The sequence below is a fragment of the Empidonax traillii genome, unplaced genomic scaffold (genome assembly GCF_003031625.1).
Source record: "Empidonax traillii isolate 1590-97213 ecotype Southwest subspecies unplaced genomic scaffold, ASM303162v1 scaffold690:size337178, whole genome shotgun sequence".
Lineage (NCBI taxonomy): Eukaryota > Metazoa > Chordata > Aves > Passeriformes > Tyrannidae > Empidonax > Empidonax traillii.
In genome coordinates, this window is record NW_020955883.1 from 156,538 (window position 1) to 170,954 (window position 14,417).

The 14,417-nt window shown below is 37.2% G+C and overlaps 1 protein-coding gene across 1 annotated transcript in view; it reads right to left on the reverse strand.

Moving 5' to 3' along the window:
• Nucleotides 1-14,417, reverse strand: part of CORIN (corin, serine peptidase) — a 114,152-nt gene that overhangs the window by 56,655 nt on the left and 43,080 nt on the right. The gene's annotated exons all lie outside the window — the stretch shown is intronic.

Here is a 14,417-nt window from a genome sequence, read left to right on the forward strand (position 1 = left end):
CATACTGCCTGAAAGCAGATGATCTGACTTCCTCTTCATGACAATCCCTTACAGTTCACTTTAACTGGAATTCAAATTGCTGATTATAATCCTATATGGATCTCCTCTTCATCACTTACTTAAAAATATTTTTCATTTTTAGACTAATTCTTTCTAGAATTTACTCTTTCTGTAATATTGACTCTTCTTCTTTGCAATCACATTACCATGCATGGGGCTCATCAGTAGACTCTATTTCTTAAGTGTTTGTTTTGAGTACCAGAAGTTATCGAAAACTATTCTACAAGAAGCAATAAAGAGAGGGAAGATCCTTTTGGCAACTATTTTCCTCTTGCTGCAGAATTTAACACATTTTCTAAGATTAGTTGAAGGTTCAAGGTAGCTAGAGGGTCTGACCCTCAACCTCAGCAGCCACCGAGGGCACATATTTTCTGGAAGCAGCAGCATGTGCAGCTTTTGTTCCCAAGTGCCTATATCTGACTCTGTGCTGCTTTCAGTTTTGCTGTTTGTAACAGCTGTTCTGTACCTGCCTACCTATATCTAGCTGTATAGTAAGCCAGGTCAAATAACTGGTTCAGCTGAAGAGTCATGTGACAAATAAAAAAGTACTTTTTTTCTTATCTGACAACTGAATCGGCTCCTCCAAAGGGATACAGACAAAGCAGGAATAAGATGTCAGGAGAGGGAGAAGTAGAAATTGCTGAAGTCAACAAAAGTATTAAGTAAAATACACAATTAGCCATCCTTTGGGGACTCTCCATGCAACCTGGTAAATTTGATAATTTATCCGGTGTTTATTATTTTCTGTGGTTTTTCTTTCGTGTCTTCACATTCGTATCTCCACTGGTCAAAGCACTGCCACAGCCATGCCCTATTGTGAAATTCATTGCTGCAATTTTACAGATTAAAACAATAGGGGATAAATAACTTCCATGACAGAGTTGCAAATACAACTCAAAGATCACTCTGAGAACATACAATTGTTGACTGCACCTGCTAAAGTTTGCAGTTCAATAGACAATCTGACTGAAGGCAGACTGATGAACATTTTTAGATACTGCTGGTCCTCATTCCTGTTCTTTCTCCAACTACATCCCTTCAGCTGTTCCAGGATACCCGTTCCTGTGGCCATAGGCCACAATAAACTGTATTCATGTACTGAGCTGAGTTGAAAACAACTGTAGGGTATCTTGCTGGATTATTTTTTCATCCAAATCTGTTTAAGGAAAAATTTAAACTGGCATGGCTGCCAGAGGACATCTTAGTCATCCACAGCCATGCCACAGAGTACTGCAGGATAATCCACTGTATCATTCATGGGCACACAGGCTAAGAATGGTGATACATCTCAGGCCTATAAAGGAAATAAAAATAAAGGAAATGGTAATACAGTTGTGAAGAGACTGCTGGGGCAAGGGGGATGGGTACAAGGACAAAATGAAACAAGAAAAAATTATGGGAAGAAGAAAACTGAGGTTATTCTTTGTGTTTCTACAGCTCTGAAATCAAACAAGTTGAAGTGGTGAGCTGACACACCAGTCATTGTTAGCTCTAATTGTTTTTAATAATTTTCAGGATTTTCTAACAATAAATACTTCCACAGAACATAAATGTAAGAAAAGGAAGTTTCTACAGTAGAGCAAACACCCACACCCAGGATTACAGTTTTCTAGAGTGATATTTCTTGTGAAATCTTTCTCAGTACCCTCTCACAGTAATCCAACATAAATAGCAGCACAGTTAAGAGTCACTGAAGGCAAATTCACAAAACTCTCAGCATTGCTTTTTGATTCATGGATTTGTAAACAAATGGGCTGCTTAACGTTTCATTTTCACATAATCCAGAAAATACTGCATGTTTGTCTTTCATTGTTCAGTTTTCATCTTTATCTTGCAAATTAATAGGAATTTTACATTTTCTTTTGTATTTTGTCTCTAGAGATGGGTTTAAATATGAAATTTGTTTCCTTACACTGTAACAAAATCTGAAAAGAAAGTAAGATTATTTTAGATTTTTGTGGTTATTTCACTTGACAAAATTATTTTGAATCGATATAGCAACATTTAAGGATGGCATCTCAATTCCATGTACCACTTCATGGTACTCAATGCAGAGCTAGCTGCATGTTTCTTACTTCTCACCTTGTTTTTAGCTCAAATGTAAGGAGTGTTTTCTAGCAGCAGGTTCCCATGTGTAAGTATTAAGACACAAAATTAATCTGTAAAAGGACTACATAGCACCAACATTGTGAGAAACACCCAACACCTTAAAAGAGAACAAAAGGACTCAGAAGTCATCCTGGTAAAAGGCAGTAGCAGCTCAGTTCCCCTGGGGTGAGAGCCTAAAGAATGGTTCGAGCTGTCTAGACAAGATTAAGACCTTGTATTAATTGGCTGAATTGCTGGTAGGTGTCCACTGATCTACCCTACAGGAAATGAATGTAAGGATTTACAGCTGGTGGGGAAAGCCAGTTCTCACTTGTACGCTCATGAATGTTCCATCTGCTGCCATGAAGTTGGCAATTACAGATGAGCCACAGGAGGAATGCCTTTTCCAAGAGACTGGAAAAAAACCCTCTTTTATACAATGAGAATGAAAAATATGGATATACTGAGTGGGTTGCCTGCAGCATGGAAGAAAATACAATTTGTTTGAAGGCTATGAGAATACAAAAGTCTCAAAACCAAGTAAGATGAAAAAAATTGAACTGCAATCCCTTCTGTGGGTCCATACAGAGGTTTTTTTTATTTTTTCTCTAAAAATTACAGGTCCAATTAACTATTCCTTAATAGTTACCATATCTTGTGGCAACAGAAAAGAGCCAGCTAAAGAGTTATATTTGCAAAAGTCTTAGAAGAGATCTGATATCCAAGAGTGCCATACTTAACAAAGAGCTCACACTGAAGTCTGAAGACTGTTCAGACAAAGGAAGGAAATATAAATTCCTGATTTCAGTGAAAGTGGAACTGGGAACAAATCCAAATATACCATTAGATTAAAAAGACTCTTCTTATCCATTCAAAAATGAATAAAGGAGACAGCAGCTGCTGTTGAATTTCACATCTTCTACATCAGTTGCCATTGTATTTAACATCTCTTTCAGGCTTAGCAATGCTTTTTGGACAACGTGGCCAAAATCAACTGATATCCTTAAGGATGGGCAGGTACAGTCTCTACAATGCAGGTTAGAATTTTTGGTCATTGTAATTATTTATTTTGTAGAAAAAACCCAGATAAATTATTTTGATCAAAGTAAGGAGTCACGAATGAGTCAGCAGTGCCCTGGCAGCCAGGAAGGCCAACCATGTCCTGGAGGGCATCAGGCCCAGCATCACCAGCTGGTTGAGGGAGGGGATTGTCCCTCTCTGCTCTGCACTGGGGCAGCCTCACCTTGAATATTGTGTGCAGTTTTGGACACCACTCTTAGAGAGTGCCCAAAGAAGGGCAACAAAGATGGTGAAGGGCCTTTAGGGGAAGCTGTATGAGGAGGGGCTGAGGTCACTTGATCTGCTCAGCCTGGAGGAAACTGAGGGGAGACCTCACTGCAGATACAACTTCCTTGTGAGGGCAAGAGGAGGGGCAGGCATTGATCTCTTCTCTGTGGTGACCAGTGACATGGAATGGCCTGAAGTTGTGTCAGGGGAGGTTTAAGTCGGATATCAGGAAAAGGCTCTTTCCCCAGAGTGGCTGGGTACTGGAGCAGGCTCTCCAGGGAAGTGGTCAGAGTTCAAGAAGCATTTGGACAATGCTTTCAGGTGCATGCTGTGACTTTTGGAGATGGTCCTGTGCAGGGCCAGGAGCTGGACTTCATGATCCTGATGGGTCCCTTACAACTCAGGATATTCTATGATTCAATGAATCAGCAAAAAACATAGATTCAGAAATCCATTCTGACTCTTCAGTCACTTTCTCTATATGACAGAAACATACATTACAACTGACCTTCTAATACCATAACAATCAAAAACACCTAAAGTATACCCTGTACAGCAGAAGCACTTTCTCTTTTCTATCATACTTACACAAAGTGCTACATAGATTTTGCCATATAGCATGGACATTACTGCCACAAAAAAGCTATCAAAATGATTTAATGTATTTTGTATGATGGCCATAATCAGTTGGGATTATCTGTCCTGACTAAAGCAACCAGCCCTTCCAGATTTCTCATTGTGATCCCATTACTTGATTCAAACATGGCAGTGAAAATGGGAGATATGTAGTAAACGAATTCACTAGAGCTACAGTTCAGCCAGGAGTCAGTTTAAATAAATATTATTAAGAATATTGCTACAATTATGAGCTATTTTTATAATCTTGTATCATCTACCAGAACTTCTCCTAAATCAGTTCAAATTTCTGAAAATTCTTTATTTAATTGTAACATTTAAGTGGTGCTTGCATGACATTGTAATGAAAATGATGTGATGAACACACTTTTTATTTGCTTCACTCTATAGGAATTTCTTCTGGGAAAAAAAAAAAAAAAGTAGCTCTTAATATGCCTAAAAATCCAGGTTACAAGATCTTTTGATGTTAGCAAACAAAATTTACTCTTGGGAAAGCTGTCACAGTGAAACGTAAGTCCTCTGAATCACACACAGGTATTCCAACCGCAGCGTTGCTACAGAAATTCTGGATTAACAGCAAATCATACACTGCACAGCTGCTCTAACTATTTGTATCATATGGGTAATAAACACATCCAAAACAATATTCTGCCTAAAGGTCTGCCTCCCATTTCCACAGATCACTGTGATAAGTACCTGTAAATAATTTCATGTAACTTTCTAGAACTTGTGCTTCCCTGTGCACTTCAGAGCATTGCCAAAAGGAAGATTTCAAGAATCAGCTCGATTAAAACTTTCTGAGCTGCATCTTGTCAGGAATCCTAAAAACAGACACATCTCTCACTCACTGACACTTCAGGTTCCTCTCTGTCATGTGGAAAATCATTATAATCCATTATCCTGCTACTTCAAGTTCACATTAAAGTTGTTTCACAAACACTTCAAGCTGGCAGGAGCAGATGTCATAACTGAGAGAAGCTGTCCTACCCCTTATAAGCCTGGCTCCAGAACCTCTCCCCACCTCTCTTCCTTACTTCTTTGTGCCAGCATGGCACTTCATGCTATTACACAATGGATCAGATCAGTCACTCCTACTTTAATTCAGATTGGTTTCCAAATCCAGTCTTTCATGGAGCTGAATAAATACTCCTGCCAGGACACAGAAAAGACACAGGTGAGACGGGGAATAACAAGCAGGGGAATAGGATAGTACCAATTGTTCAGCACCGCTACCAAATTACACCAATTTAAAATCTACCATTAAACAGTGGCCTGGAACATATTATCCAGAGAGGTTATGGGACCTCATCCTTAAGGATCCTCTAAACTCAATTGGAAATAGCCCTGAGGAATCTCATCAGTCTTGAATGCTGGTTCTGATCTGAGCTAGAATAGTTCCAGAGGTTCCTCCCCACCACACCTGTGATTCTAATTAGCCTCTCCTGCTCAGCCTATGAGCCTGGTGCTTACCATCACAGTCTCCAACGGGGCAACAATAACTTCTCACAGGAAAGACTAAGTTATGAGAGATAATTATGTCTCAGTAACTGAATCATCAGGGTTTGACTGCAGATGGTTTAAAGGTTATTTGTTAATAAGCTGGGCACTAAAAGAGGCCAAACATGAGCTGAACAGCATATGAATTCTTGGAGAATCCTTTAACTATTATTCAATTCAAACTCATTTTTTTTATTAAGTTCTGCACAAGAGGGTGTACTGGTATCTAGTAAATGACTTCTACCAAATTTGGATAAGATGTTACCTGATCCATATGTTTCTGGTTTGAGTCCAGGTGCACTAGTCTAATAGGAAACTACCAGTGTTGATAGTTCCAAAATGTTACAAGATTTTACTGAAAGCTCCTGTCTTACAATTATTGCAATTTATTAAACTAAATCAATCTCATTTTTTGAAAACAAAGAGTTTTTCTAGCAGATATATTACATTAGCAGACAAACATTAACAAAAAGCCATGTTAATTTTAAGATTTGTTGTAAACATTTATTTCAGTTACATAAATGATCAGTGGTCATATAGAAATAATATATTGCATGTGCAGAAGAATAACCTATGATCCCTAGTTAACATACCAACTTAGAAACCAGAAACCACAGCATATGATAGATAATACACACAACAAATCATTAAAACAACAAGGCTGGAGGCAATTAATCAGTAAAATATGCTTTCATGAAATAACCAGTCCTTCTGATTTTCTTTTCTGCCTCCTTCCCTCTGAGAAGCATTGTGAAATATGTTTTCAAACTGACATTCCCATGCCCAGATTGTTCTCAAAAATGTTTCTCTGTGTGATAACCTTTTAGTTCTGATCTGTCCATAATTCCCCCAACATGCACACTTTGAAATTAGATCAGTGGATAGATTGAAACACTGCTTGAAAGTTTGATGCTCCCTGCTATGGCAAATGCTGGCTTCACATGCATTGGATCACATACCTCATTCTGGCCTATGTAGAATGCCATTTCCTATATTTCTATATTAGTTTTGTAACTTTTAATTTCTTTAATTAATCTCTTAAGCAATCCTTTTCTTCTTTACATTGACTAATTTACAAATTATTCACATCTGTAATTTTAAACAGCCTCTATTTGTGGGCAAGGAAGGGACAGTTCTACCAGTGGGGTGGGAATAAAATCTTTCCAGCATCCTATTTCTCTGTCCTGCTTTCCCTATATTGTGCCCTTGGTCTGCCCTTCCCCTACACTGCACCTGCCATCTACTGGCACATTACTGTAAGAGAGCTGGCATCAGAGAGTTGACTTCAGACTCTTGATCCATTGCCACACCTAGCTATTGGGAGGACCAGGGACATGAAGATTCTTTAGGCCCACCCACACCAGCTGAGCCATGACAGTGATAGAAAAGCTTTCAGAGACTCTGTAATTTTTCAGACATGTAAACTAAAAACTGGGGATAAACTTCTGAAGGCATATCCATACGTACATAAACTTCATAAACACAAGTTTCCATAAAGTAAACACATTGTCTTTCTAATTCCCTTCACTTCCTCTTCTAGAAGCCATGATGAAGAGCTTGCTTACTAGAGAAAATTCCCTGCCAAATTTCAAGTTCCAATCCTCAAACACTTGCGTGTATGGCTAACTCTTGATGACTAGAGAATGCTTTTTCATAAGCAAACCATTTGTTCTTTCTGCTACTGCCCAGAGCATTAGTAGGCCAAAAATAATCATAAATGGTGCTTTTATTTTACACCCCCCCCCAATTATATACATCTGGAGAAAGGGCCCTCCGAAAAAATATATTCATCAACTTTAAATATAGGTGTTTGGCCCATACCACATCATTACTTATACTCTCTCTAGCACTCCTTGCAAAAGCCAACTTTATATTTGTCACCTTTATACTGTCTCAGCTTGGGACCAAGTAGTAGTGGCTCCTAAGGTGATGCTTATGGCATGTTGACTTCAAGATCTGAGTTCTGAGAAACAATGCAGAGTGTAATCTTCTCATTAGCAGATTGTTTTCTGTCCTACGGGGAACAGTTACACAAGACTAGCAAGATCACTAATGAAGTATGAAATTATTAATGAGTAATATGGGCTGCTCTGAGAAGATGTATCATCAGAAATGCTACTTCATGACTGCTGCCTCTTCGGGTTTCTTCATTTGTTTCTTGGCAAAACGATCCACTCCAATACTTCAGAAAAACGTGAGCATTCCTTTCTTTGAACTCAGATGTCAGTCAGCTGTTTCTTAGCTAAAGATCTCACTTGCATCTTGTGAAGATCATGTTCTAGACATAGCACAGGAGAAATAATTTTTTTTTTCTGAAAAATTATCTTTCCTCAGAGCAGGAGATGGGATTTGAGAATTTGTTTTCTTCTAGGTCCTTTCTCTGTGAAAATACTCTGTCACTTTCTGAATCTGCATATTGTAGACTTTCTTTGCTCAATGTATCTATTTATTACTCAGTTTTCTGACTTAAGTCTCCCTGAATTTACTCACTGACCCCTTACCTTTAGAAATTCAGATCTGTCCAGCACATTCCCCAAAACATGGTTTGAATCGTGAATTTGCATGTGACATCTGTTGCTGCACATAAATACTCTCAAAAATACACAGGAACTGTCTAGTGCTATTGTACAGTTATCTTAAGCAGACAGCTTTGCTATTTTGAATCCCTACCCAGTGTATTACACTGTCAACCATTTCCTTTCCTTGCTGTAAATCAGTTCTGCTTCACCTTGAATTAGTGTGCTATCAATTTGATGGTAGGTTAGAGCTGAAACTGAATATTTACATTGTTAGGAAAGACTTTTCAAAATATTTTTCATGGCATGCTGACTATCTCCCCTTAGCAACTCTATCCTCAACATTTTGCTTATCAGAAAATTAGACCATGCAATTTACTATTATAACTGTTGATAACATCACAGTTATTTGAAGGTTATTGACTGGTACAAAGGATACAATGAAAGAAAAAAGTATTCATTTGTTCTGCTGTTCTAGGCTTTTTAAAGTAACACAGACCCTGTGTATTCCTCATTTTTTCTGCTAAACAGTAGTATTAATATCAATTCTCTTAAAACTATGCTTAAAATCAGCAATGAAAGACACAAAAATTAATAACTGGCAAGTAGAGAATATGTTTGTGTGGTCAAGCACTCACAACTTTATCATCCCCTCTTTCTCTCTAATTTTTGTTTTCCCTTTTGACAAGACTTGACTAGACACCTTTTTCACTAGAGAGATTTCCATGGTTGTGTGTTTTAATTCACAACTGTGCTTCCATGAACCACAACTCAATTTAAAAACTGAAGACTGGATTATGACTCCGTTAGGTATCCAGAGACAGATTTTACAAATGTTTTCTTGTACATAATGAGTCTGCTGGATTTTGAAGGGCTCAAAGCCAAGACATGGCAACATGTAAAACAAAAGGCACGTGATTTCAAACATTCTAGGCATAAAGCACTTCATCCACTGAACATCACCTCTGCTTTATTCATGATTAAAACATTGAAGTTTTTAATCTTCTGTATCTAGATAACCACTGCCAAAACTCCATCTGGAATAGCCTCTGTCAGTCATGTTAAATTGCTTGGGCTAAAGAGGCACCATCAAAAAAGAAAGCATATTAAGAGGGTGAAGCAACTCCCACAGGGTGTGAAAAGGCAGACTACAAACTCAGGAAACAACTGGTAGCCACTTCATAAATATCTGAAAGTAGCCTTTGCATAATAGATATTGACTTAAATATATGCTGATAGCTTCCTGTTCAAAGTCTTAAAATAAAAATTCTCATTAGCTGTGCAAACAGGATCTATGTGATCAGTCAACATTTTGCAGTTCACAGAAGCAGTAAAAGGGAAACAGCCACATCACTGATCTCATTCCTGGGTTAGACTAATCATGACAGACAGATATCTCTTATTGAATGAACTTCAATCTTTTCCATTTTCTAAGAGGAAATTAACAAAATTGTCTTCCTCTCCTACTTTGTACCTCACCCTAAATTTGTTTCAAGCTGTCGCTGGCTTTTAATAAAAGACACCAAACATATTTCTGGATTTGTTTTTTGGACCTAGTATTTCATTAGTTTATGTCCACAATGCAAATGAGACTTTTTATTTTTTCCTTTTTATAAATGACAGAAAAAAGATCAAGACAATGAATCAGAAAAAAACCACACATAATTGAATTTGCCACTATGAATCATAACAGAGCAGCTCTTTAAAAGACATTTGACTGCATACACAGTCACATATTCACAGTTTCTCAGAACCTATTTAGTATTAACCTAATTTTCACTAGTTAATTTTCCCCTCCTCAAACATACCATGTAGCCTTATTCTGAACCTCTTAAGCTTTCTACAAGTCTTTACCTGGCTGCTGTTTTTTGTAGCATAGATACTACAGCACAACAAAGTATTTGTTACATATAGACATTAACATGACAAATTCCTTTGTAAGAAGGAGTCTGAAAATGAAAGAAAGCCTTTTCCCTTCATTATATTATTTTCCCCTATAAAATTAATACAAGGGGGAAAAAAAGGAGTCAAATTATAGCAGAGTTTTTTCCTTACATTCATTAGATACATTCACAAGTAAAGTGAATAAATGACAATGAGTGAAATTTTCAGACTTTAATCAAGAGGAAAAATAATGCTGTACTTGAAGGCATAGGCTATAAGTGTTACAGTTTCGGTTCTCTGCTCTACTGTAAATTTCTTGCTAAGTCTCAGCCTGCTAGCTATTAATGTGACAATGTTAGTTTCTCTTCCTATCCTTTAAAGGTTTTCCTCATCTGGGCTATAAACTTTCAGAGGCAGGAGGTTGCCCTTCAGTGCATGTTTGTACACCATCCAACATAAAAAGCCATGATCTCGGATTCTTTGAGCCCCAACTGAAGACGAGCCACTTCACAGCTCTATTTCAAAGATATTTGACATGAAAAAGACAATAGTGAGTAAAAAGATACATAAATGCAAGGTGTTTTGGAATTCTACCTTGGGAGCATATTACACCTCCTAATTTGTGTTGTCCTAATAGTATTTTCTAGGCAGAGTTAAATCCAGTTTGATCTCCAAAGATTTGAGACTCTGGAGATCTATCAATAATAGGCATTTCCTCACCTTTATGGAATACACTTCTACACAGAGGATTAATGGCACTACTCAAGCTATTAATTCTGTTTTAGGAGGAAGCATGACAGCAAAGAGGTATTATGAGAATCCATAACCTTCAAATTCATTCCCAGCATAAAAAGTCAAAATAAACCGTGTACATAAGCCTTCAGGATCTTACATAGCTTGCCTATTTTACCAAGTCTTGTGATGAAACATTTACAGATGGCAAGAAATATTAGAAAGTGTCATTCACTGAGTCTATTTGTATTATGGAGTTATAGGCTGACCCACTATGAACTTCTCTATTGATTCAGAATCTTTAAATTTTACACCAATTATGGCTTTAAAAATCACCTTTTTTTCTTTTGAAAATATGCAAAAATTGCACACTAACATTTTTCAGATTTTTTTTGTCTTCCTAAATTGTAGAATGCAATATGAGTGAATTGCTATAAATAAAGATTGATTAAATTACAGTAATGTACCTTTGGCCCTCGCTCGGTGTCTTCCAGCAGTAAGGGAGAATTCACTAGATTACACAATTATTCTGAGGACAGATCTTTCTTACAACAAATAAAGTACCAGTGTGGCATTTCATGGTAAGAGGTTGCAAGCTACTACTATCCAAAAGGACAAAGTTACTACCTGGAATGTTTTAGAAATCATTAGTTCAGCACTCCAACTAACTTAAGGTGTTCTTGCACCATTGGTGTTATATTTCAGAACTAAGTCATATTCTCTTTGCAGTGCTGCTGGACTCTGTCAAGATAAGTTTTTTGAAGCTGATTTTGAAGTTGTATTGGAAAGACCTCATCCATTCACCCAAGAAGGTGGTAGCTGCATGATGCCCTTACTTAGTAAACTAATTATAGACGAGTAATAAGCAAGCAAAAAGCCTTACTACACTTCAGCTTTCCATGTTCCATTTTCACACAGGTTTTAGTTGTACTTTCAAACTTTATATTTCCTGGCAATGAGTATAAAAATACTGTTATATATTTTCATAAAAGAGCAGAGCTATTTGATTGTAGATCAAGTTGCTGAAATTAATTAAAAATGAATATATTTTACTACCACACATGAATTTTACTGCAGTAAGATACAGTAGAACTTTTTTGAAGAGCAACAGTATTGTGGCATTATTCAGAAATCCCAGTACGTAACTACACTGTATGTTACACAAACACTGAATAAGCCCTCTGCCTAGAAACTTAATCTCCTTTGAGTGTTAATGAATACAATGTTTATAAACACATGAAAGATAAATGGGAAACAGACATAAGTTTAAACATCAGAGAAAAGCTATGTAATGACAGCTCACTGGATGCAAAAGATTAGGACTTGTAACTTCCCTTCTTGATGCTTCTTATAATGTGTTGTTGCTTCCATGGCTGCAAGCTGCCAACACAGACTCTCTCAACAATACCTAAGAATAGACATCTAAGCATCACAAGAGTTTCATTTCTTCTGTACTGTGTAAACAGATTTTGTCAGATTATACTTTACATACATTAGAAACAATTGCTCCATAAAACAAAAAGTTATCAACAGATGAAGAATTGTGATCATATAGCAATGTCATTACAATGAAACAGCTGTAATTATCTGGAGGAACTGGTGACAATTCCAGTAACAACTATTCACCATACTAGTGTAAGTTTTGTGATACTGTATATTAAAAAGCAACCATAATCCCTAAAAAGCTCTACAGTGTATGGACACATCCCCATTCATTATCATCAGACGCTTTCCACAGTGACTCTTCTTCTCCTTCAGTGTATTTCTACTTACCAGATTCCCCTATTCAACAAACCCAAAACAGGACTGTGCCTTTCAGTTTTTGTATCTGGCCCCAACATACACAAAGTAACTTGCCCCTGTTATGCCAAGAGCTTATCGCTGGATCTCACTTTACAAGTTATGGGGAGCAGTGAGAGAAGGGGAAGGGGCTGGGGTGAGAACAGAAGGTATTAAATAACTACTTTATGCAGATATGATGCTTCTTAAAATCATTATTCTTGGCTTTGAAATACATCTGTTAGCCTGCAATAATTGGGTGCCACAAGAAAGACAGTAATCACAAAAATTACTTGGTTGCCTTCAGAATAAAAGGCATCCTTTAAAGAAGAAACCAGAAGTTAAACTAGGAAAACTCGGGTTTGGCAGACTGGATTTAACTAACCAGCACACTGTAAACCCACTCTTATGGTCCTTCCTGTGGTTGCCACTTCAACTGCATAGACTGCATCTTCAAGTGACACCCATGGAACACTCTAGAGACATATGGTTACTAAAAGTGAAGTCAGATTCTAACATATTCCTGCATCATTGACAGTCTCACATTGGACATTCTTCACCATTAAGTCTGCAGGGACCAGAACAGTTTCCACAAAAAAGATTTAAAAATATAAATAGAGGGAGCACTGTGACGTCCAGGACATAAAACAGGGCATGGAAATCCAGTTCTAGTTTTGACATTAAAAATTAGTAGGAGAAAACTGCTGCTGGGGAAAACCAAACCAAACCAAAACAAAAAACCACACAAACCACCAACAACAAAAAAACCCTGACTCTAGAATCTCAATATATTTTGGTTGCCACCAAAAAACAGAGCAAAAGCTTGCATGTTCCAAACATTAGTTTAACTTCTACGCTCTATAAATTAGCAAGGCATAATATAAAACATGCAAGAAACATGTCTTCAGGAAAGAAATGGAAAAGAAAAGGTACAAGACTTATCCTTTCAACACTTCACCTATTTGATTGATTTATGAGCTTTGCACTTTAGACACGCACCACTCATTCTCAAAAGGTTTGTGAAAGTCAAGTTCCAAACAAGGCAGAATAAGTGAAGCAACAGAGAAATGGCCTGTTCTGTTGCTGAACACTCAAATGCATCAATTTGTTACCTGAGACCATTTGTCTTATTTCGTTCAGTGATTTCTAGGGAGAGCAGGTAGTTTAAGGCTGTTATCAGATTCCTTAGCTGGAAAAATTGTAATAATGAATTGGAGCAGAGGGGCTATAACTAATAATGCACTCAATTAAACAGGATTAATTGAAAATAGCTTTTGGTAGGCTAACAAAGATATGTACACAGGTGAATTTGGATTAAACCATTCTGCCAGTCTAATGGTCAGCCTTGTTCCTCTGCTACCTATGCTGCTTTTACTCCATCCTAATCCTATTCATATAACCATCTGTACACCTTTATTCTGGGTTAATTTTCTATCAGTTTAGTGAGCCTAGTTGTCCAGTCCAGGAATCACTCTGATGCAATGGAAATTGCAGTCATACATAGCCTGGAGTGAGACTATACCTTTCATTGGCACTTGTATTTTAGATCAGTTCTCATAGAACCTTTTTCATAAGCATCCTTCTAAAGCACAGTTTTAGACTTCCTGGTTCTTGTTCTGTTATTTGAATCACTTATTCAATTGTCATACACTGTTCCACTGAATTTCCTAGTGGAGAAACTGGAAATCAGGAAAAATTAACGTAAGGAGGAAGAAATCTACCCTCTCCTTTCCCCCTCCAGAAATATCAAATATTGTGCAGAATATTAAAAAAAAAAAAAATCGTTTTTCCCTTTTGGTGCCATGTTTTGATTTTAGCACTGTTAAACTCAATGATCCTTTTTTTTTAAAATCAAACTCAATTAAAAAAGCACATGCACGTGATACTAATGCTGTAAAATTATGTTAATGCGGAAAAAACCCATGCCCCTTAAGCTTC